The sequence below is a fragment of the Macrotis lagotis genome, chromosome X, assembly GCF_037893015.1.
Source record: "Macrotis lagotis isolate mMagLag1 chromosome X, bilby.v1.9.chrom.fasta, whole genome shotgun sequence".
Lineage (NCBI taxonomy): Eukaryota > Metazoa > Chordata > Mammalia > Peramelemorphia > Peramelidae > Macrotis > Macrotis lagotis.
This window is the reverse complement of record NC_133666.1, coordinates 94,193,155-94,215,967: the sequence shown is the minus strand read 5'-3', so window position 1 is coordinate 94,215,967 and position 22,813 is coordinate 94,193,155. Positions and strand designations below refer to the sequence as shown.

Sequence of the window (22,813 nt, the reverse complement as noted above, 5' to 3'; positions counted from 1 at the left end):
GAAAGTGTACCATCATGTCAAACATATCTCTATATTAGTCATGTTGTGAAAGAAGAATCAGAATAAAAGGGAAAACCACAAGAAAGAAACAAAAAATATTTTTAAAATGAAAAATAGTATGCTTCAATTTGTATTTAAACTCCATTGTTCTTTCTCTGGATGTGGATGGTATTTTCCATTACAGGTCTTTTAGACTTGTCTTTTATTACTCTATTACTGAGAAGAGCCAACTAAATGTATCATAGTTGATCATCACATCATATTACTATTGAGGTATATACCATTGTACATTTTCTGGTCCTATTCTCTTCACTCAGTTCATTCAAGACTTTCAAGGTTTTTCTAAAATCTGCCTGCTCATTATTTCTTTTCTTTTTTTTAGGTTTTTTTTGGTAAGGCAAACAGGGTTAAGTGGCTTGCCCAAGGTCACACAGCTAGGTAATTATTAAGTGTCTGAGACTGGATTTGAACCCAGGTACTCCTGACTCCAGGGCCAGTGCTTTACTATGCCACCTAGCCACCCCCTGCTCATTATCTCTTATCACATTACTATATCACAACTTGTTCAGTCATTCTCCAACTGATGGGCATTCCCTCAATATCCAAATTCAAAACTCCACCAATAGTGTATTAGTCACCTAAATTTACTAAAGACATTGTTTCATAAAATAAGTATATATATATGTATATATACAATACTATAACTATATATATATATAAATACAATAATATATTGGTATTATTGTATTTATATATCTCAGGTCTTTGTTGTTTATTATTAAGCATCTTAAAGCAAAGTCATTTGTGCAAAGTCATTTTTCTATGAATGTTTTGCTGTTACCAATGTGAGATTACAGTCATTAACTAGGCTCCTCTGATTATGGGAATTTGCTATTGAAAGACCTGATATTGTTTTGAGTCTGACTCCAGTATGATCATTATGGAATGCTATTGGACATGATCCATGATGCCAGCAACAATCCATAGTCTTATTAAAGTGTTCTTTTATTAATTCTTAGTGGAATTGCACCCTCCTAATAGGGGAATGAATAATGCCATATCTGAGTTTTCTCTAAGTATCAGCATGACAATTGGCCTACCTAAAATTCTAAATTCCAGTCTAAAAGATTCCAAATTTCATTGTCTTTAATAGATCCATAAGATTTAACCTGATTATTAGTCATTTAAATTTATGTAAAGACCAATTTTGTAAGTTTTTTTTTAAGCAGAGAAGAAAGTCTCTCTAAGTGACCTAAGCTAGAGAAGACCTGCTCTGAGACCACAACCAACCCACAAAGCGGCATCAGATATTTCCAGAGAAATGGATCTGAATTTTGCTTTGCTACCTCCTTTTTTAACATTTTTTAAAAGTAGGGTTCACTTATTAAAGGGGACTTCTCTCTTTGATTTTTATCAAAGTGCCACCCATCTTTCCCTTTCCCTCTTACATTGTAGCCCCTTATATATCCTATACTGCCTGCCCATATCTCTTGGCAGCCCTCAGAGGTTTAGTTGTATTTTGCTTCAAGCTATGACTTTTTCTTCCATTATGCCCATCTCATCATTACCCCTTTCTTCATTGACCTACGGGTGACACCAAGGTGTCACTTTGACTATTGGCCTCCAATAACAAATAGGCATCTCCCCTTTATATCAATGGACACAGGATTTTATTATATTCTGGAGGGGGATCAAGTTTTCTAGCTGGGCCCACATGAACACCTATATAATCAGAAATATTAAGAGAAATTTTAATTAATGTGTTTGTTAACCTAATTCTTTTTCTTCTTTTCTTCCTTCCTTCCTTCCTTCCTTCCTTCCTTCCTTCCTTCCTTCCTTCCTTCCTTCCTTCCTTCCTTTCTTTCTCTTTCTTTCTTTCTCTTTCTTTCTTTCTTTCTTTCTTTCTTTCTTTCTTTCTTTCTTTTAATTTTCCCCCAATTGCATGTAAAAACAAATTTTAACATTCAATTTTAAAACTTTGAATTCCAAATTTTCTCCCTTCTTCTCACTCTACCTCAGTGAGAAAGCAAGTAATTTGATATAGGTTAAAAAAGGTAGTTATGTCTATTAGAAACCAGGAGGGACAGGATTTCAGGGAAGCCTGGAGGGATTCGCATGAACTGATGCTGAGTGAGATGAGCAGAACCCGAAAAACACTGTATATCCTAACAGCAACATGGGGATGATGATCAACCTTGAAGGACTCACTCTTTCCATCAGTGCAACGATCGGGAACAGTTTTGAGCCGTCTGCAAAGGAGAGTGCCATCTGTATCCAGATAAGGAGCTGTGGAGTTTGAACAAAATTCAAGGACTATTCCCTTTAATTTAGAAGAAAACAGATATCTTATTGTCTGATCTTGTTACCTCTTAGACTTCTTGTCTCTTCTTTAAGGATGTGGTTTCTCTCTCATCACACTCAATTTGGATCAAGGTACAACATGGAAACAAAGCAAAGACTGACAGATTCTTTCTGTGGGGTGGGGTGGGGGAGGGAAGTAAGATGGGGAAAATTGTAAAACTCAAATATCTTTAATAAAAATAAATTTTTAAAAAAAGGTAGTCATGAAATTTATTTCCATAATGTTAATATTGTGAAAGAAAACATAGACCTTCCTCTCAAAAAAGAGAAACCTCAAGAAATATAAAAAAAATATGTTATAATCTATATTCAGACCATCTTCTCTGGGGATAGATAAAATTCTTCATCATAGGTCTTTAGAATTGTCTTGGATAACAACTTCTGAGAAAAAGCTAAGTCATTTATAGTTTTGTCATCCTACAATGTAGCTGTTACTTTGTATACAATACATTTCACATTCTGTTTGTGTTAAGTCTGTCCATGTTTTACTGAGAACATTCTGATCATTATTTCTTATAGAAGAATCAAATTTCATCATAATTACACATAATACCACAATGTGTTCAGTTATTCCCCAATTCAGTCATTCCTCAATTTCTAATTCTTTTGTCACTAGAAAAGAACTGCTCTATCTTCATACACATAAGTCCTTTTCCTTCTCATTTTTTTGTGTCTTCTGGAACACAGACCTAGAAGTGACATTTCTAGGACAAAGGGTAGCATTGTTTTATAACCCTTTGGGCATAGTTCCAAATTATTCTACAGAGTAGTTGAATCATTTCACAATATTTTCAGCAGTGTAATAATGTCTTGCTTTCCCAACATCCCCTCCAACTTTTGTCACTTTCCCTTTCTCTACTGTTAGCACTTCAGAATTTTATTAATATGTATTTCTCTAATCAGTAGTGGGTTAGAATATTTTTAAAAATATGACCATAGATAGCAGTGATAATCTCATCTGAAAATTGTTCATATCTTTTCATCTTTTATTACTTGGGGAATGACTTGTTTTTTATAATTGCACCCTACTCCAGCATCTCAGTTTAGTCTATTCTCTCTTTCCTTTTACCCTATAGAAGTGTTTCTCTTCTGACTCCCCATTGCTATAGTATGTCCTCCTTTCTGTCATTACCCTGCTTTTCTCCATTCTCTTCTCTTCCTACTTTCATGTAGGATAAGATAGATTTTTACACCAATTGAATATTTATGTTATTCCTTCAACGAAAAAATTCTGATTAGTATAAGGCTCACTCATTACCCCTCACTTCTCCTCACTTTCCCCTCTTCCATTCCACTGTAAAAGCTTTTTCTTGCCTCATATGTAAAATAACTTACTCAATTCTACCTCCCCTATCCCTTTCCAAAGTATATCTTTCATTCACATCTTAACTCCATCCTTTTAATATATTATCCCTTCATATTCAACTCCTACCTATGCTATATATATATATATATATATACATATGTATGTATATTCCTTCTAACTACCTTAAGAAATGATAAAGTTCATATGAGACATCTGTGAGATTCTGGCAATACCCTTTCTTACCCTTGTGAAAGCAAAAACACTTGATTCTTTCCCACATTCTGAAACTTAAGAAAATTTCAATTTATTTTGCTACTTCTATCTTTACCTAAATACTATACACAATATTAGAATCTTTTAAAAATTTATGAAGTTTCAACTGATGTCAGGGAAAATGTCCAGCTAAAGGTTTGGGTGGGAACGTGAAAGAATTCATGTAAAGACCTATTTTGACCAAGAAGGAATTTAAAGGAATTTTAAGTGTTGCTGGAGCTAAAGGGAAAGAAAGTCTAACTGGTTGAAAACCACTGACCCCTAAGCAGAGATGAAAGCCATCTAAAGGAAAGAGTAACCTAGATCTATACCACTATGAATAGTTGAGCAGTAAGGAATGATATAAGAGCAGGATAATTTTGGGGATTCACACCCCCAGAGCAAGCAGCCCTCCAAAAGAAGTCCAGTGAAGAAGTGGGTAAACTTTTTAAGGATGAAGTGGGGCGGCAAGGGGAGATGTATGTGGATGGGGAAACTCAGAGAGGTGATTAGGGATATGTAAATAAGGGGTGGTTCCTCAAAGACTTAATCCTTTCAGGCTAAAGCAAGGACCAATATTTTATTGATAAGATTTCAGAGTGAGGCAAGTTCATCAACTTATCTCAATAACTTGAACAATGGGATCTGGCTACAGATTAATAACTATAAAACATTTCTCTGTCCAATATTTTCCCTACTTCACAATGCAAAAAAGAACTCTTCTTCCTTTAAAATTATCAGATAAATACTTTAATAATGGGAAAGTAATTTCACTTTCTTTACCATTATCATACAATTTATGTATAAAAATCCAGTTTTGAGAACTTATTACTAAAACGTGACTATCCATAATAAATCCATCAAACTCTGAATATCCATAATAATTTTGGAAGCTATATACTTATGTAGATATGTATTTCTTAGGGAAAACAATCTAATTCTTTTGCTTCTCTCAAAATTAATTATTCCATTTAAAAAACATTCATATTACATCTTTGTCATATTTGTCTAATTTCCTCCTTAGAAGGATAGCATCCTTATATTATAATTTGACCACAAAAAGTTGAAAATTATAAGTGTTTTCATACCTGCATCCTATTATAGTAACTCAGAGATGTTCCAGTAATAATCTATTTTTAATAGATTTAGTATTGTACTTATAAAACTAGGAGGATTTGCTAGTTTCCTGTGAAGAACTCTTTACTCTGACCCTGGAATGCAGTTGTAAAAGACAATACAGATTTATTAAAACGTCACTACAACACGAAAGAAAAAAAGTGAGAGATAGCTAAGCATTCCTTAAAGGCAATGTGGTTTTGGGCACAGCAGTTAATCATGTAGGTCATCAGCTGATTTAACCCCAACATTAGGAGGTTAGAGAAGGTAAGATTAAGAGAGAGTTAAAGTTCTTTAAAGACCCCAAGGTTTGGGGGCACAGCAGCTTAACCAAGCAGGCCTGTGACTGATTAATTCAAGCATTTAAAGTCAGAGAGGTAAGAGGTATGAGATGAATAAGATGCTTAGTTCCTCTTTAAATCTCCCCCTCAGAATCCATGGGAGGGGTGGCATTTTGGGAGTGGTCTGAGTCCTATAGAAGGTGTGGCTATGGGTTGAGCCCCTGCTTGTTTTAATGAGATATACTATCTCAAGAGGGGGATCTCCACTGGTAAATGTCTAGGGTACAGGTCAAGTGCAGAAAAATGTTACAAAATTTGTTTCCATTTACAACATTCTGCAGCAATATCAAAGGGAAAAACTCCCTTAGCTCTGATTTCAGGCTTAAGTCTTATCTGACAATCTCAGAATGTTAAAAGCAAAGCTCAGGTTTAGCTGGGTGGAAATTTTCTTTTTTCAGAAATGGAGAAACCGAGTTAGGAAGATTCTAATTAAGTTGAACCAAGTTGTCCCCAAAACTTTTCCTAGGCACAGACCTTTAGCAGTTACCAGCAGATGCCATTTTATACTATTGGCCTCATGACAATTCAAACAATTATCCTTCAAAACAATAATAAATTACAGTGCCAAGAATTTTACCTTAAATAGCAAAATCTTGATAGACATAGCTTAAGGCTTCAATAGCTTTCATGATTTTCTTAACAGTTAACATTTCATTAATCCTTTACTTATAAATTAAAACTACCCTTATTCTAGAACTTCAGACATACAGCAAGTACCAGACAGTTAACTCATCATTAATATGTTAAAACTATATAGCCAAGAATTTCAAATGAAAATTGGATTTTATATATTATCTTCTTTATAACAAAATACTTCATTAAATAAATATTTTATCACATCTTTTAAAAGACCAAAAGATGTGCACAGCATCCAGATTAAAAAGTTGTTTTTTCTAATAGCAATTCTGTTACAGTGATCTCATTTCATAAAATAAGAGAATTTAGATACACAATAATAACATAAACAGTAAACTTCAGTTTACATCAAAAGCATTTCCAAATTATCATGATTAAAAATCAATGATCTTATTTCCTTTGAAACCACTTTTCACTTTTAGAATTGTCAGACTTTGGGGGCAGCTAGGTGTCGCAGTGGATAGAGCACTGGCCCTGGAGACAGGAGGACCTGAGTTCAATTTCGACCTCAGACACTTAATAATTATCTAGCTGTGTGGCCTTGGGCAGAAAAAAAGTTGTCAGATTTGGAAGCATTACATTCAGTTAAGGAAATAATATATATATATATGTATATATACATATATATGTACATATATATGTACACACATACACACAAATCAATCAATATCTATTGATAGATAAATATATGCATATTTATCAATCAATAACTATACATATATCAATTTATAGATAGATAAATATCTCTATACATCTATCTGTTTCTCTCTCTCATTTTGATCTTTACAACAATCTTGAGAGATAGATATCATTATTATTTTTTTCTTTACAGAACAGGAAATTGGGGCAAGCAGAGAGAAGATAACTTGCTTAAAATTACATAGCCAATAAATTTCTGCAACTGGATCAGAGAAGGGTAGATTCACCAAGGACAGACTACCTGCCCACCACCTCCTACTTTCACTCTAGATACTACCAGGGTCATCAGGATCTTTTTTTTTTTTTTTTTTTTTTTTTAGGTTTCTTGCCCGAGGCCACACAGCTAGGTAATTATTAAGTGTCTGAGGTCGCATTTGAACTCAGGTCCTCCTGACTCCAGGGCTGTACACTGTACCACCTAGCTGCCCCTCACCAGGACCTTCTCAGGAAGCAACTGGGCAAGTCTTGTTGAGGATTGAGCCTGCATTGGGCTAGGGTGATGATATCAATACCAAAGAAGTCCATGACATTAGAGAAGTGATGCTACAACAGGCACAAGTGTTGGATCTGAGTGAGGGGATGTTGTGCTAAGTCACTAGCCTCACTTTTTCCTCTGGCTAGAAATGAAATCAGGATGCCTGGAGACGGCCCTAGATGTGAGGCAATCAGGATTAAGTGACTTGTCCAAGGTCACACACCTAGTAGGTGTCAGGTGTCTGAGGCTGGAATCTATCTCTTGTCCTCCTGATTCCAAGGTCAGTGTTCTATCCATTGCACAACCTAACTTTCCACCTAGCAGTGAAATGCAAGACATATTCAAATTTGTTTCTTACCAGAATAAAAGACTTAGACAGAAGGACATGGGAGAGATAATCTAGTCTTACTTACTTTACAAATGAGGAAATATGTTCAGCAAAGTTAATTTGTTCAAGGTCACACATGTAGAAATGAAAATATTTTCATTTTTAACTATGAGTTTCATATTATATTCCTCCCCTCCCCTTGGAGAAGGCAATTAATTTATGCATACAATTTGCATTTTAGTTATGTTGCCAGAAAAAAATAAAGAAAAAATATGTTTCCATCTACTCTCAGAGTTCATCAACTCTCTCCCTGGAGGTAGATAGCATTTCCCATCATAGTTCTTTTGGAATTTCCTAGGATCACTGAATTAATTAGAGCATCTAACTTTTTAATAGTTAATCATTACAATATTGCTGTTAACTGTATACAATGTTCTCCTAGTTTTACTCATTTTATTTTACACAGTGATAGTTTATTTTTTTTAAAAAAACCTTAATAGTATTTTATTTTTTCCAATTGCATTTAGAGTTTTTTAAAAATTTTTTATTTATTTAAGGCAAAGGGATTAAGTGACTTGCCCAAGGTCACAATAGCTAGGCAATTATTAAGTGTCTGAGGTCTGATATTTCAGAAGGAAATGAGTACCTAGAATTACTCCAAAGGATTCAGGAATTCTTCCCTACAATCTCAAAATGATTAATTTCCAAATTTTGTAATCTACCAAGCTGTTTTTAGAAGTTTTGCAAACTTTGATTATCTGACTTTTTTCTGTAATTTCAACATAGTCAAAGTTGACATGACAGGAGAAAGTGTCCATAGGTTTTTTCTTTTTCTCTTTTCTTATAACTTAATCTCCCAAGGAAAGTCTAAAGTAAGAATTATTCCTCCTTAATGGGATAATTTCTTCAACTATGAAAGTTCATTAATCCTTCTCAGTGTTCTAAACTCCGACTACATCCCTTAGATATTTGTTTTTTTCCCTGACTGGCTACATCTTCAACCTTTCAAGGGTAACAGAATCTAATTTATAACTCAAATACAACACAGACACTTTACATTTTTCAAAGACGTGAGCACAAAACAAGAAAGAAGCAGACACAATATTTTAACAAACCAAGTAGTCACAGTCTATAGCTGGGCATGCATTTGCCAGTTTAGCAGTATAGACAATGGGGAGTGGTGGTAAGGGGAAAATGAAATTAAAACAAAGCAGGTAAGAGCCTCCTGACATGCAGAGACCATACTCAAATAGAGAAGGCAGAAACAGTTGGTTAAGGGAAAAGAGAAAGCAGAGAGACCCAAGATGAATCGGGTCACTGGAGGGCATTGGAATTTTCCTCACAAAGAGCAGGGAGCTTGAATGATTGAAGCAGGGATAAGAACAGAGGGCTCACCAGATTTTTTTTTGGGGGGGGGGGTTTGAACTCCAGAGAAATAAATGTCCAAAGGTGCCTAAACTGTTCCCACTTGTACCAAAGAGTCCACTGACTCAGTTCCATGTCCAGTCTCACTTCTGACAGCAAACTGGAACCAGTCTCTAATCTAATGTGTGGGTGTCTAGAGCTGTCTAATTCAAAGTGAAGGAAATAGCTTGCAAGAAAGGACATGTGCCAGAAGCCTGTTCAGTGTGTGTGTGTGTGTGTGTGTATGTGTGTGTGTGTGAACCCAGGTAGTGTGGGGAGATCTCAGTGTTTATACAATGGTTGTAGAATGGGCTGTAGCAAATATTACAAGCAGCCAGAAGGACACAATTCAAATATCGTGGAGCTGCAGTCAGGATCATACAGGATTTAGCAGCAACTACATTAAAAGCTCATAGGGCTTGGAATATAATATACCAGAAGGCAAAAGAGCTCAGAATGCAACCAAGAATCAACTACCCAGCAAAACTGAATGTCCTCTTCCAGGAAAAAAGATGGACTTTCAATGAACCAGGGAAATTTCAAATGTTCCTTTTAGAATGGTCAGAGCTGAACAGAAGGTTTGATCTTCAGATACAGGACTCGGGTGAAGCATGGAGATTGGAGGAGAGGGGGAAAATATGAGGGACTTAATGATGATGAACTACATGTATTCCTGTATAGAAAAACGACATTGATAATACTCATATGAACCTTCTCAGTTAATAGAGCAGGTAGAGGGAGCTTTTATAGTTGAAGCACAGGAGAAAGCTGAATTTGAAGATAAAATATGGTGTAAAAATAGAGTCAATAGAAAAAAAAAGGGAAATGTAATGGGAGAAAGAAAAAGGAGAGGGGGAATAGGCCAAGATATCTCATTATATATAATAAGTTTTTTCTATATTACAATGAGCTATTGTAATAATATGGAAGAGGGGGGAAGGCAAGGGGGAATGAGGGAATCTTCGCTCATCAGAGGTGGCTAGGAGAGGAAACAGCATATATACTCAATGGGGTATAGGCATCTGGAGTAAGAAGGAGAGAGGGGTGACAGGGGGAAGGGGGGTATGTGAGTGATGGAGGAGAGGATGGACCATGGCAGGAGAGTGGTCAGATATAACACATTTTCTTTTTTACTTCTTACAAGGGGCTGGGATTGGATGGCCTGCCCAGGACCATAGGGCCAGGTGGATGCTGGGCCTAAGGGGTGGTATGGGGGCTCAGGGCCTCTTGGCCCCAGGGTCCGGGATCTGTCTGCTGCGCCACTCAGCTACCCTACAGCAGAGTCAGAGTGAAAGGAGAGAGAGAAAATATAGTATATGGTAGTGGAGAAATACAAAAGGAGGGAGTTGCGATCAGCAATGGCAAATAGTGGAAAAATATGGAAGTAACTTTTGCGATGGACTTACCATAAAGAATGTGATCCACCTGCAATGGAGTTGTTGTTGCTGGAACAAAGACTGAAGCACATTTTTTATTATTATTATTTTGGGGGGAGTGCAGGGTAAATGGGGCTGGGTGGCCTGCTTGGGGCTGCATAGCAGGGTGATCATTGGGTGTCTGAAGCCGGGTTTGGACCCGCGTGCTCCTGGCTCAAGGGCCAATGCTCTGTCTGCCACTCAGCCACCCCTACCATTATTACTATTTTATTTTGGGTCTTTTTTTTCCTTTTTTTTGGTTTTTGCAGGGCAGTGGGGTTGGGGTGATTTGCATGTCACACGGCTGAGTGATTGTTGGGTGTATGGGGCCGGATATGGGCTCGGGTGCTCCTGGCTCCAGGGCTGGTGCTCCATCCATTGCGCCACCTGGCCATACCTACAATTATTACTATTTTTTTTTAAATTTTAATTTTTTTCTCTCCCCTTTACTTTATCACTCAAGCAAATCTATATTTTTTGGGGGAGGGGGTATTTTGTTTACTCTTAAACAAGAATATTTTATTAATGTATAAAAAATATTTGTACAAAATGAGAATAAATAAATATTAAATATAAAAAAAATAATTACAACAAAAGACTGACAAATTACCTTCTGTGGAGGTTGGGGGGAGGGAAGTAAGATAAGGGGAAAAATTGTAGAACTCAAAATAAATAAAATATTTAATTTAAGAATGGGCTGTAGCCCTGACATCATGAGGGAAGAGCAACAACATGACAAGTTGGATTCATAGAGTTTCATGATAGAAACAATTCTGGGATTTTGTTGTAGTTGGGATTATCCAAAGGGTGAGTGCAAAGAACTGTCATGTCAAGATCAGGGCACAGCTTGCTTGCTGGGCCTTAGTTTTGAAAAGCAATGTATCTCCTAGTATCTTGACATAGTATAATAAAAATGATGATTACATATGAAATTGCATATCTATTTTGTACAACTTGCTATTTCTTGTTAAAAATGTTATTGTTTAAATATTTTATTTACCTTTTTTCATTTCCCCTATCCTAGAGATGACTATCACTAGACCTGTATATACATACATATATTTGTAAAATACATTTGTATATACATTTATTTATAAAATCATTCTATAAATATTTCTGGGAGAAATTACTTTCCTTTACATTAATAGTCAATTATTAATTGAAATTAAAACTTTTCCTTTTTTATTTCCTCATTCAGAATAGGTTATTCAGCTAGCATCTGAAGGATATTGCTGATACACCTATACTTTTTGATCTCAAGTAGGACTCTACCCAACTAGAAGACCTTACAAGTAGAAACTAATCTGGGTAGAAATCTTAACTCACTAAAAATTCTTCATTGACTGGCTTGAAGATAGATCCTTTTGCACAGATTCTCCCAGAGGGAATAGTCCTGAGATAAGTATCTCTTTGTCTAAGAGTGATATGATCAGAATCATGTACCCAGCTCCTCATTACAGTAGGCTCACCTCTCAATAAAATATTCTTTCTCAATTGTTAACCAATGGGAATTGATGGTTGACTGTTGGTTTCATCCTCTCTTCCAAGGCTAAATAACCATCTAGAGGCCTGCATGAGGGGTATTTGGATTATGAAAGTCAAATAAGCATCTTTATTAATTAATTGCTAATCATAATTAAATGAAATGATTAATTATCAAGAAATCGCATCTTTTATATATTCATTTATCAGTTCTTGATCTTAATGCAGTTAGCATCTTCTTTCATATATCCTTATTAGTTAACTTGGATATTTATAATAGTCAAAATGATGTATTCACTCAAAGATGTTCTTAAAATAGTATTGCTTAATACTGTGTATAAAGTACTCCTGGTTTTGCTCATTTTGTTCATTATTTTATGCAAGTCTATTCATGTTTTTTAAAGATCACTGAGTTTATCATTTCTTATAGGACAGTAGTATTCCATCACAATCATGTTCCACAACTTGTTCAGAATTCCCCAATCAATGGGCATCCCCACAACTTCCAGTCCTTTGCCATCATAAAAAGAGAGACTATAAATATTTTAGCTAATATAAATTCTTTTCCTTTTTCCCTAATCATCTTGGGAAATAGCAATTAGGGTTGCTTCCTTTTCCCTCTCTAAAGACAGGATTTTGTTTCTTTAGTTATTTTAGCTTAATATACTTTAAGGCAATAATATTTTCACCAGGTCTCCTCCCTTCACCCTCAAATCTCCTTCCTCCTCAATTTCTTGCCCCTTTCCTTAATTTAGAAGTCTTTACTAATTAATGTCTCTCTCTTTTTTCCTATTTATTTATTTTTCCCTCTCAAGTAATAAGTAAAACTTCCATTCCTTCTGTTCCATCCAACTTGTTCTGTTATTGCCCAAAATTTCATTTTTTTGTACCTTTTTCTAAAAAAGATATTTTTTTCCTTCATTCTTTTTCATTATTTCATTATTTGATTATTTATTTTATTATTTAATTCCCATTTTTGTTATTGTGGACTTTTACGCTTTGACATGACCTTTATTTGGTTTTTTTTTTTTTTTTTTTAGATTTTTGCAAGGCAATGGGGTTAAGTGGCTTGCCCAAGGCCACATGGCTAGGTAATTATTAACTGTCTGACACCAGATTTGAATCCAGGTACTCCTGACTCCAGGGCAGGTGCTTTATCCACTGTGCCACCTAGCCGCCCCTGGTGTTTCTTTAGTTATTGTATTCCTGATGGAATTAATGTTTTAAAGTAGTTTTTCTGAAGGGTTTCATTTTCTAAATTGTTTCTTTGTTTTTGCTTTGTAAATCTTGCTCTTTGATCTTTTTTTTTCTGTTGCTCTTCACTCTTAGAAATACCAATTCCTTCAGGTGATAGAGAAGTTAGAAATATTACTCCATGGTAGCAATTTTTCTAATGTCCCTGTTTATACAGTTTCTTATTAATCTTTGCCCTCATCATTGTTTCTCACTCATTTGTCTTGCAGTCTTCTCCTTGAGAATACTCTCTTCAGTGTTCTTAATTTTTTCTTCTTATAAGCAGAATGAATGGTCTCTCCATGTAATAAATCATTACAGATCATACCCAATGGGAAGAACCCATAGGATCTTACAGAACATCTCTCTTTCTCCATGGGATCATTAATCATTGGTATTCTCTCCCTTCACCAAAATAAAATATTTTTCATTGACCTCCCACCTTGTTTCAATCCCTTACCTTACCTCTGTAACCGTTTTGCTATTAGTTCTCCTATTCCTCTTTCTATTTGGAAATTCCACAGGATCTAATTTTCTTTTGGTATTGACCTTTGACTTGATTAAAGTATATTATTTATTTTAATCTTTTCTTCCTTTATGTGCTCTTCTATTCTGTAATTTACACACACCCCAACAAAACTAAAAACACTGATTCACTTGTAGGCGAAGTATGTTGAAGTCCATGATATTTTGGGCTTATTTCTTCACTATCATTTTTATTTGCCTTCTATTTTCATCCTTGCTTACTTATGTACTTTTCGAGGAAAATTGCCTTATAGACTGTCATTGTTTTTGTTGTCCTTGGTTGCTGTTTTTTTTTTTTACCTTTCTTGTGCTTCTATTGCTTAGTTTATTGAAAAGCAAATTATTTGTTCAGATGTTTTTTCCCCAAGAAATGATTTAAATACCTCTTTTTTTGTTATTAAATGTCAGTCTTTGTTCTTTAATGGTTAGGTTCAGGTTTGCAAGGTATCTCACCTAGGGTTATTTCTTGAGTTTCCTTGTGCATTAGAGCACACTACTACATTTCTGGTGAGCTTAGAAAAGTCTAGTGCTATTCTAATTTCTTTTCTTTACATTTAAAAGCATTCTTTCTTTTCAATTTGCATAATTTGTTGTCAATAGAATTGTCACATAGATTTTTTTTTTCTAGAGGTAATCTCTGTATCCTTTCAAATCACACTTGTTTTCGGTGTTCGGCTATTTTTGGCAGTTTCTTGTATTATTTCTTGAATTATGACTTTTTTTTTTATTTGTCACATTCTTTTCAAAGACCTATAGTCATTACATTGTTTCTATATATCCTGGCTTCAAGATCAAGATGTTTAGCTTGTATGGATGTCATGTTTTCTTTTATTGTGATTGACTTTTTTCTCCCCCCCCCATTTCTCTCTTTTATGAGAGAAATTTCCTTTGACTCTTTGATGAGCCGTAACTGTTAATTCAAGTTTTTCTATTTGTTATTTCTTTCCATACATTTTTATTTCTCTTTTAAACCACTCACAAACATCATCCTGCAGTTACATGCCATCTTTGGAAATCATAGTGACTTTTGCCTTATCAGATGTTCATTTTTTCTTTTGTCTTGTAAAAATTATTATAGATCCGTCTCCTCTTAACTTGTTTTATTTTGTTATTAATATTTCAATGCTATATTTGATTATTTTCAATGAGGTTTTAAGTTTTCTTCCTTCTGAGGTCTTTGTCTTTTTCTTCATTCTTTTTTTCTTTATTATGCCCTAAATTGCTCACTTTCTTATTTCTCTGTTTATATCAGTTTCCCCGGGACTTATACATTCAAAATCTCCTCCCCCACTAAACTATCCATGTTTCAGGGATCTCAGTCTTTGCCATAAGTGACTTCTGATGAGACAAAACTGGATGTGGGGCAATTTCCTTCAGGTTTCATGGTGTATCACATGATCATACATAGGTTGTCCTGCCCCAGTTCTTTTTTCCCTCAGTTTTCTGAGTGTACTCTGTTCCACTCAGAGCAAGCTTTTGCCCTTCGCCTTTTCCTAGCTTTTAGAGAGTAGAGGAATAGTTATATTTTGTTTCGAGCTCCTGGATTGACTTGTTTTATTATGCAGCTTGAGTATGATGTGTAGTCAGGTTGTGCTGAGTGAAAGCATTAGGGAATAACTTCTATTAGTTCATTGATCTTGTTATTTATTTTAATTCATCTGACTTCTTGGTGTCCCAGACCATGGGTCACATGAAGCCCATAATACTTCCAAGTGATACCAAACCAGATTTCAAATTGGGAAATATTTAAAAAAATAAATAAAAATAGAAAAGAACATAGATAACACTTATTTTAAAACTAAGTCAACATGTAACCACAAAATCCTTGGATTAATGACCCCATTTCCATTTCAGTTTGATACCAATGTCCTAGACCATGGAATCAGTTAAAACTTTGAAATAATGCAAAGTTTCTATTTTGAAAAAGTTTGAGAAGCTATGAAGATTAGATAAACTGTCCAGTCCTCATTTTTGTTGGTTATGTTACCCAGAATTTCCAAATCTAATGGCCTTCTCTCAATCCGTTTCCTTTTTGACTTCTTCAGAATAGTTTCAAATTGTTTTCCCAAATGATTGAATCAATACAAACTTTAATCTACAAGTTTGTTATACTCTTATCCTTTAGGATTTCATGACACTAATCTGTCCTGGTTTTCCCATGACCTATTTGACTGATCCTTCTCTGACTACTTTGGGTAGTATTAATGTTACAACTGACTATTTATGAAAGTTTCCTATATCCTCTTCTCCAGTTATACTATTTCATTTTATATTCTCATTAACTGCCATAGTTTTAATTATCATCACTCTGGGAAAATAGATCTGTAGGCTCAGCCCTTTCATTCACTCTCCAGGTTTGCATCTCTAGTTGATTTTTAAATATTTTGGTCTATATGTCAGACAGAGACAGAGAAAGAGATAAAGTCAGAGAAACAGATGTGGAGAGAGTGATATTAAACAAAACATATCCAAAACTGAATTTATTATCATTTCCCCAAACCTTTACATCGTGCTAATTTTGCTGTTACTGTCATTATCATCTTCTCAGTAACCCTAATTTACAATCTGGATGTCATTTCTCAGATCCTCAATCTCTCTAATCCCCTTTATTCTACTGCCAAATTTTATCCTCAAAATATTTCTCACATATGCCTTCTTTCTCTCTTCTGATACTGCCAACATTCTGGTGTAAGTCGTCATTACTTCACACCTGGGCTACTGTAATTACCTTCTGATTACTCTCCCTGCCACATCTCTCTTTCTTTTCCAATTTATCCCTGATTCATCTGTGACCCTGGTCATTCTAAAGTACTGGTCTTGACATATAACTCTCCTAATTTATAAACTCTAGTTACACTTTATTATCTCCAGGATCAAATAAAAAAATACTTTATTTGGCTTTTAAAACCCTTCATGGCCTGGCTCCTTACTACCTTTCCAGTCTTAAAAGTTGTTTTAATTTGCATTTTTTGATTATTTGTGATTTGGAACAGCTTTACATATGATGGTTTATAGCTTGGATAATCTCTGAAAATAACTTGTTCATATGTTTTGAATATATATCTAGTGGGTAAATTTTATCAGTTCTTTACATATATTGGATATGATATATTTAATTGGAGAAAATTTTTTCAAGTATATTTCTCCCTAGTCTGTATTTTTTTGTCTCTGTACTTTCTGTATTTTATTTAGGTTTTTTTTTTTTGCAAGGCAATGGGGTCAAGTGGCTTTCCCAAGGCCACACGGCTAGGTAATTATTAAGTGTCTGAGACCCGATTTGAACCCAGGTACTCCTGACTCCAGGGCCGGTGCTTTATCCACTGCGCCACCTAGCCGCCCCTACTTTCTGTATTTTAACTACAGTGGGTCTTTTTGAAAATCTTTTCAGTTTTATATAATCAAAATTATCTACTTTTGTCCCATGAAGAACCTAAATGAAGATCAAGAAGCAACAGTGAGAGATGAGCATGGAACAATTCATTGGTTTAAGATTGGGAAGGGATTATGACTTGGTTGTATATTGTTATCTTATTTAACTTATATGCAGAGTATATTATGCAAAATGCCAGAGTGGAGTGTAAGCAAGAATGCTGGGAGAAATATCAACAACTTCTTATCTGTAGAGGATACTACTTTGATGGTAAAAACTGAACAATTAAGAAGCCTCTTGATCAGGGTGAAAGAGGAGAATATAAAAGATGACTAGAAGCTCAACATCAAAAAAAAAAACAACCCATAAGATTGTGACAACCAGAAGACCCAGCTACTACTAGTAGTCCTTTGTATTGAAAATGGCCACATAGGGGCGGCTAGGTGGCGCAGTGGATAAAGCACCGGCCCTGGAGTCAGGAGTACCTGGGTTCAAATCGGGTCTCAGACACTTAATAATTACCTAGCCGTGTGGCCTTGGGCAAGCCACTTGACCCCATTTGCCTTGCAAAAAAAAAAAAACTTACAAAAAAAAGAAAATGGCCACATCAATCCATCAAATGATTAAAGGAAGTTGAAAAGACACAGGATATTGAAGACAGATTCAAGAAATGAAAACAAATTTTAGTGCTGAAAGAAGAAAAAGAGCAACTTAGTCCTGAAAGACAGGAAGAAATTAAGCAGTGGATTAAATTACAATTTAAAGCTAAGGAATTGCAAGATGAAGTAGCAAGCAATAGTGAACAAAGGAAACAACTATTAAAAGAGATCCAGAAGCTTATTTTATTTAATTTTTCATCCATATGCAAAGGAATATTTTTAAGTTACAAAATTTCCTTCCACCCTCCCTCCACCCCTCCCTTATGTGGCAAACAGTCAGGTTAGCATTGTATATACATATTTTTGATAAACATGTTTACAGATTAGTCATTTTTAGTATGAGAAATTAGAATTAAAGGAAAGAGATACATAAGAAATGATTTTTATAAAATGTCCATCAGATTCTGAAGGGCTGTATTTTTTTTTTGTTTTGTTTTGTTTTGTTTTTCTTTGCTGTATTGGGATAAGATTGTCCATAGTCAGTCTAATATGGTTGTCCTAGCTCTCTGAACTGCTGAGAGGAGCTGCTTCCATCAAGGTTGATCATCTCACAATGCTGTTGGGGTTTTTTTTGCTTTTTTTTGGTAAGGCAATGGGGTTAAGTGACTTGCCCAAGGTCAGACAGCTAAGTAATTATTAAGTGTCTGAAGCCTATTTTGAACTCAGGTCCTCCTCTAGGACTGGTGCTCTATCCACTGTGCCACCTAGCTGCTCCCACAGTGTTGTTGCTAATGTATACATTGTTTTCTTGGTACTGCTCCCTTCACTCAGCATTCTTCTTTCACTGTAAGTCATTCTAGTGCTTCTCTAGAGTCTGACCATTTATGGTTTCTTATAGAACAATAATATTCCATAATATTCATGTACACGTTTCCCCAATTGATGGGCATCCCCTCAATTTCCAATTCTTTGCCACTACAAAAAGAGCTTCTATGAATATTTTGGAACATGTGAGACTTTTCCTATTTTTTTATGATTTCTTCTGGATATAGGCCTAGAATTGGAATTGCTGGGTCAAAGAGAATGAACAATTTTATTGCTCCTTGGGCATAGTTCCATGTTGCTCTCCAGAATTATTGGATCTTTTCATAACTCCACTAGATGCATCAATGTTCCCAATCCTCCCACAACTTCTCCAACATTGATCCTTTCCACTTTTTCTGACCTTGGTCAATCTTACAGGTATGAGATGATACCTCATAGTTGTTTTAATTTGCATTCTCTAATCAATAATTATTTGGAGCATTTTTTCATGTGACTGTATATATAGCTTTAATTTTTTCATTTGAAAGCTATCCATTCATTTCCTTTTACCATTTATGATTTGGGGAATGACTTGTAACCATATAAATTTGATGCAATTCTCCGTATATTTTGGAAATGAAACTATTATTAGAACTTCTAGTTGTAAAGATTGTTTCCCAGTTTTCTGCTTTCCTTCTAATTTTGGCAGCATTGATTTTATTAATGCAAAAAATTTTTTTTGCAAGGCAAATGGGGTTAAGTGGCTTGCCCAAGGCCACACAGCTAGGTAATTATTAGTGTCTGAGGTCGGATTTGAACTCAGGTACCCCTGATTCCAGGGCTGGTGCTCTATCCATTGCACCACCTATCTTCCCTTGATATTATTTATTATTTTAAAGAAAACCTTATTTATTCCTAAACTTTCTAGTGTTTCAAATAGGAATGTATGTTGTATTTTATCAAAGACTTTTTCAGCATCTATTGAGATAATAATATGATTTCTATTCTATTTCTATATGATTTCTATTGTGTTTTCCTAATATTGAACCATCTCTACCTGATCATGGTGTATTATCACAGTAATAACTTGCTATAGTCTCATTGCTAAAATTTTAAGATTTTTGCATCAATATTCACTAGGGAGATTGAACTGTAATTTTCTTTTTCTGTTTTGGTACTTCCTGGTTTAGGTATCAACACCATGTTGGTGAGAGCCAGAAGTTTCTTGAGAAAATAGAGAAAAAGCAAAAAGAACTCGCAGAAACTGAGCCAAAATTCAATACTGTAAAAGAAAAGGAAGAGCATGAAATTGCTAGATTGTCACAAGCTACTTAGGAAAGACCAGACCTTAATGCAAAGCAAAGTCACAGAGGCCAGTTTACATCCAAAGAAGAAAGAGGAAGTAAAGTCTTTAGATCAAGCCATTATTGATAAAAACAACAGATAACTGCTATATACCAAGGCTGGAAGATACTGAAACTAAAAAAGAAAAAAATCTGTTAATAAATCAAGAAATGCTCTACCAGATCTATGGAAAAGGGATAAATTTATGACCAAAGAAGAAATAAGAGTATATTATAAATTGCAAAATGAATGACTTTGACTATGTTAAATTAAAAAGTTTTTATACTAATAAAATCAATGCTGCCAAACTTAGAAGGATAGCAGAAATCTAGGAAATAATCTTCTCAACTAGGAGTTCTGATAAAGGTCTCAATTCTAAAATATATGTATATTTATATTTATATTGATAAGATTACAGGTCATTCCCCAAATGATAAATGGTCAAAGGATATGAATGTAGTTTTCAAATGAAGAATTTAAAGCTATATAAAATCATATGAAAAAAGTGCTCCAAAGCAAATTAAAAAACTATGAGGCATCACCTCACATGTATCAGATTGATCATTTTCCCTTTCTGTCTTCTTAGCTAATGTTGGAGAGGTTGTAGAAGGATTGGGACATTCATGCATTGCTGGTGGAGTTGTGAACTGATGTAACTATTCTGGAGAGGAATATATTCAAATACCCTTTGAACCAGCAGTTCCAAAGAAATCATAAAAAATGGGAAAAGTTTCACATGTTACGAGATATTTATAACAACACTTTTTGTAGTTGCAAAGAATTGGAAATTGAGGGGATGCCCATCAATTGGGGAATTGTTGAACAAGTTATGGCATATGAATATTATTGAATACTATTGTTCAATGAGAAACCATAAATGGTCAGACTAGAGAAGCATGGAATGAATTGCAGAATGTGATGCTGACCAAAGGGAGCAGAACCAAGAGAATATTTTATACATTAACAACATTGTGATGATCAGCTTTAATGGATACAGCTCCTCTCAGCAGTTCAGAGAGCTAGGACAACCCTATCAGATTGGCTACGGACATTAGGTTGGCTATGGACAATACTATCCCTATCCAGAAGAAGAAAAATAAAACAAAACAAAATAAAACAAAATCCTTCAGAATCTGATGAACATTGCATTAACTTAAAAAAATATTTCATGTATTTCTTTCTTTATCCTAATTCCTCATACCAAAAATGAATAATCTGTAAACATGTTTTAACACAAATATGTATGTATGATATTAACCTGTTTGCTTCTGAAGGAAGGGTGGTGGGAAGGGAGAGTAGAAGGAAATTTTGTAACTTAAAAATATGTGTATGCTTATAGATGAATGTTGAAAAACTTTCATAATATGGATTTGGAAAAATAAAATACCAAAAAAAATTTGGAGCAATACAATAAACTGGATCAGGATCTTAATGAAGTGAAGGCTCTAGTGAAAGAGCTGAATAGAAAATATGAAGTGAAGAACAAGAAAGACATGAAACATGAAAGAAATTATTTATGGAGAGAGGAAAATGCAGAACACTTGCTGCCAAATGAGAAGATCTTGAAAAGAAGCAGCAACTTCTTAGAGCCACAACAGTAAAGGACACTTTAAAAGACATAGCATAAATAAAGTTTTGGATCAATTTCATCAAAAAGACATAAATCAGCATGTTCAAAATGGCTATCATGGAATTGTAAAGAATAATTTTTATGTGAACCAGTTTTCTACATGTGTTAAAGTCTTTGCTGGAAATGGATTGTTTTTTCATATTGTGGATTCAGAAGAAGTCAGGACCAAGATTTTAATGGAGTTTAATAAAATGAACCTTCCAGGAAAAGCAGCCTTTGTGTATCCCAACAAGTTGGATGTCAGAGATACAGTCTATCAAGAAACCATGATACTATTCCAATGATCAATAAACTACAATGCAATACAAAATTTGACAAAGCTTTCAAGCCATGTGTTTGGAAAGACATTGATTTATTGGAGTATGGAAGTTTCTAACACAGTTAGTTGATGCCTTTACTGTATTACTTTGGAAGGGGGTCAAGTCATCCACTGAGGGCCTCTAACTAGAGGATATTCTAATACCAAAAAGTCTTGACTTGAATTACAGAAAGATGTTAAAAAGGCTGAAGAAGAACTAGGTGAACTCGAAGCCAAGCTCATGAAAATCTTCATAGAAATAGTGAATGAATTAATAATGAAATTGATCTGCTGATGAATCAAATGCAACAAATCAAAATCCAGCAGAGGAAATTCAAAGCATCTTTAGACAGTATTTTATCAGAAATGAAGATGCTTAAAAAGAAGAGACAAAAGTCTGAAAAAATCTTTATGCCAAAGCAACATAGTTATTTAAGTTTACAAAGCCTAGAGGTAAATTTATATGCCATGAATCAATAAGAGAATGGTTGAAAGTAGAACTGGGAACAGATTTACTTTATCAAGATGAGGAGATGCTTTGAGTGATGAAATTTAGCTCCTACAGCAAGATGACAGACAATGGAAATTAAAGGATTAATTAACTGTAATAGAGATGTATCTCAATGAAAATCTGAGAAAACAATTAGAACAACTAGAACAGAAATTTAATAAACTGAGAGAGATTGAAGGTAGTACTGTTCTAACTGCCACAATATCAGAATTTGAAACCATCAACAAATGTATAAAAGACATTATGGCATGATCAGATGATCTGAACAATTCCATTGACAAAACAGATTGCAATTAAAGATCTTTAGAAGAGCATGGAGCATAGCACACTATGGAAAAAGAGCTATAATATACGGATGCTATAAACCATGAAACAATAGAATCTGAAAATATGAGAAACCAGCGGCAGCTAGGTGGCACAATAGATCAAGCACTGGCCCTGGAGTCAGGAGGACCTGAGTTCAAATGTGACCTCAGACACTTAATAATTTCCTAGTTGTGTGGGCTTAGGCAAGTAACTTAACCCTATTGCTTTGCAAAAAACTAAAAACTAAAAATTTTTTAAAAAAAGAAAAAATGAGAAACCAGTAAGGTATGCTAATGAAGAAAAAAGAAGAGTGTATGAAGAAAATATGAGAGCTTGGGTCACTTCCCCAGGAGGCACTTGAAAATTGCCAAACTTAAA

At 34.7% G+C, this 22,813-nt stretch overlaps 1 pseudogene; it reads left to right on the top strand.

Moving 5' to 3' along the window:
- The window catches only part of LOC141498772 (structural maintenance of chromosomes protein 3-like), a 77,488-nt pseudogene that overhangs the window by 53,961 nt on the left and 714 nt on the right, over nucleotides 1-22,813 (top strand).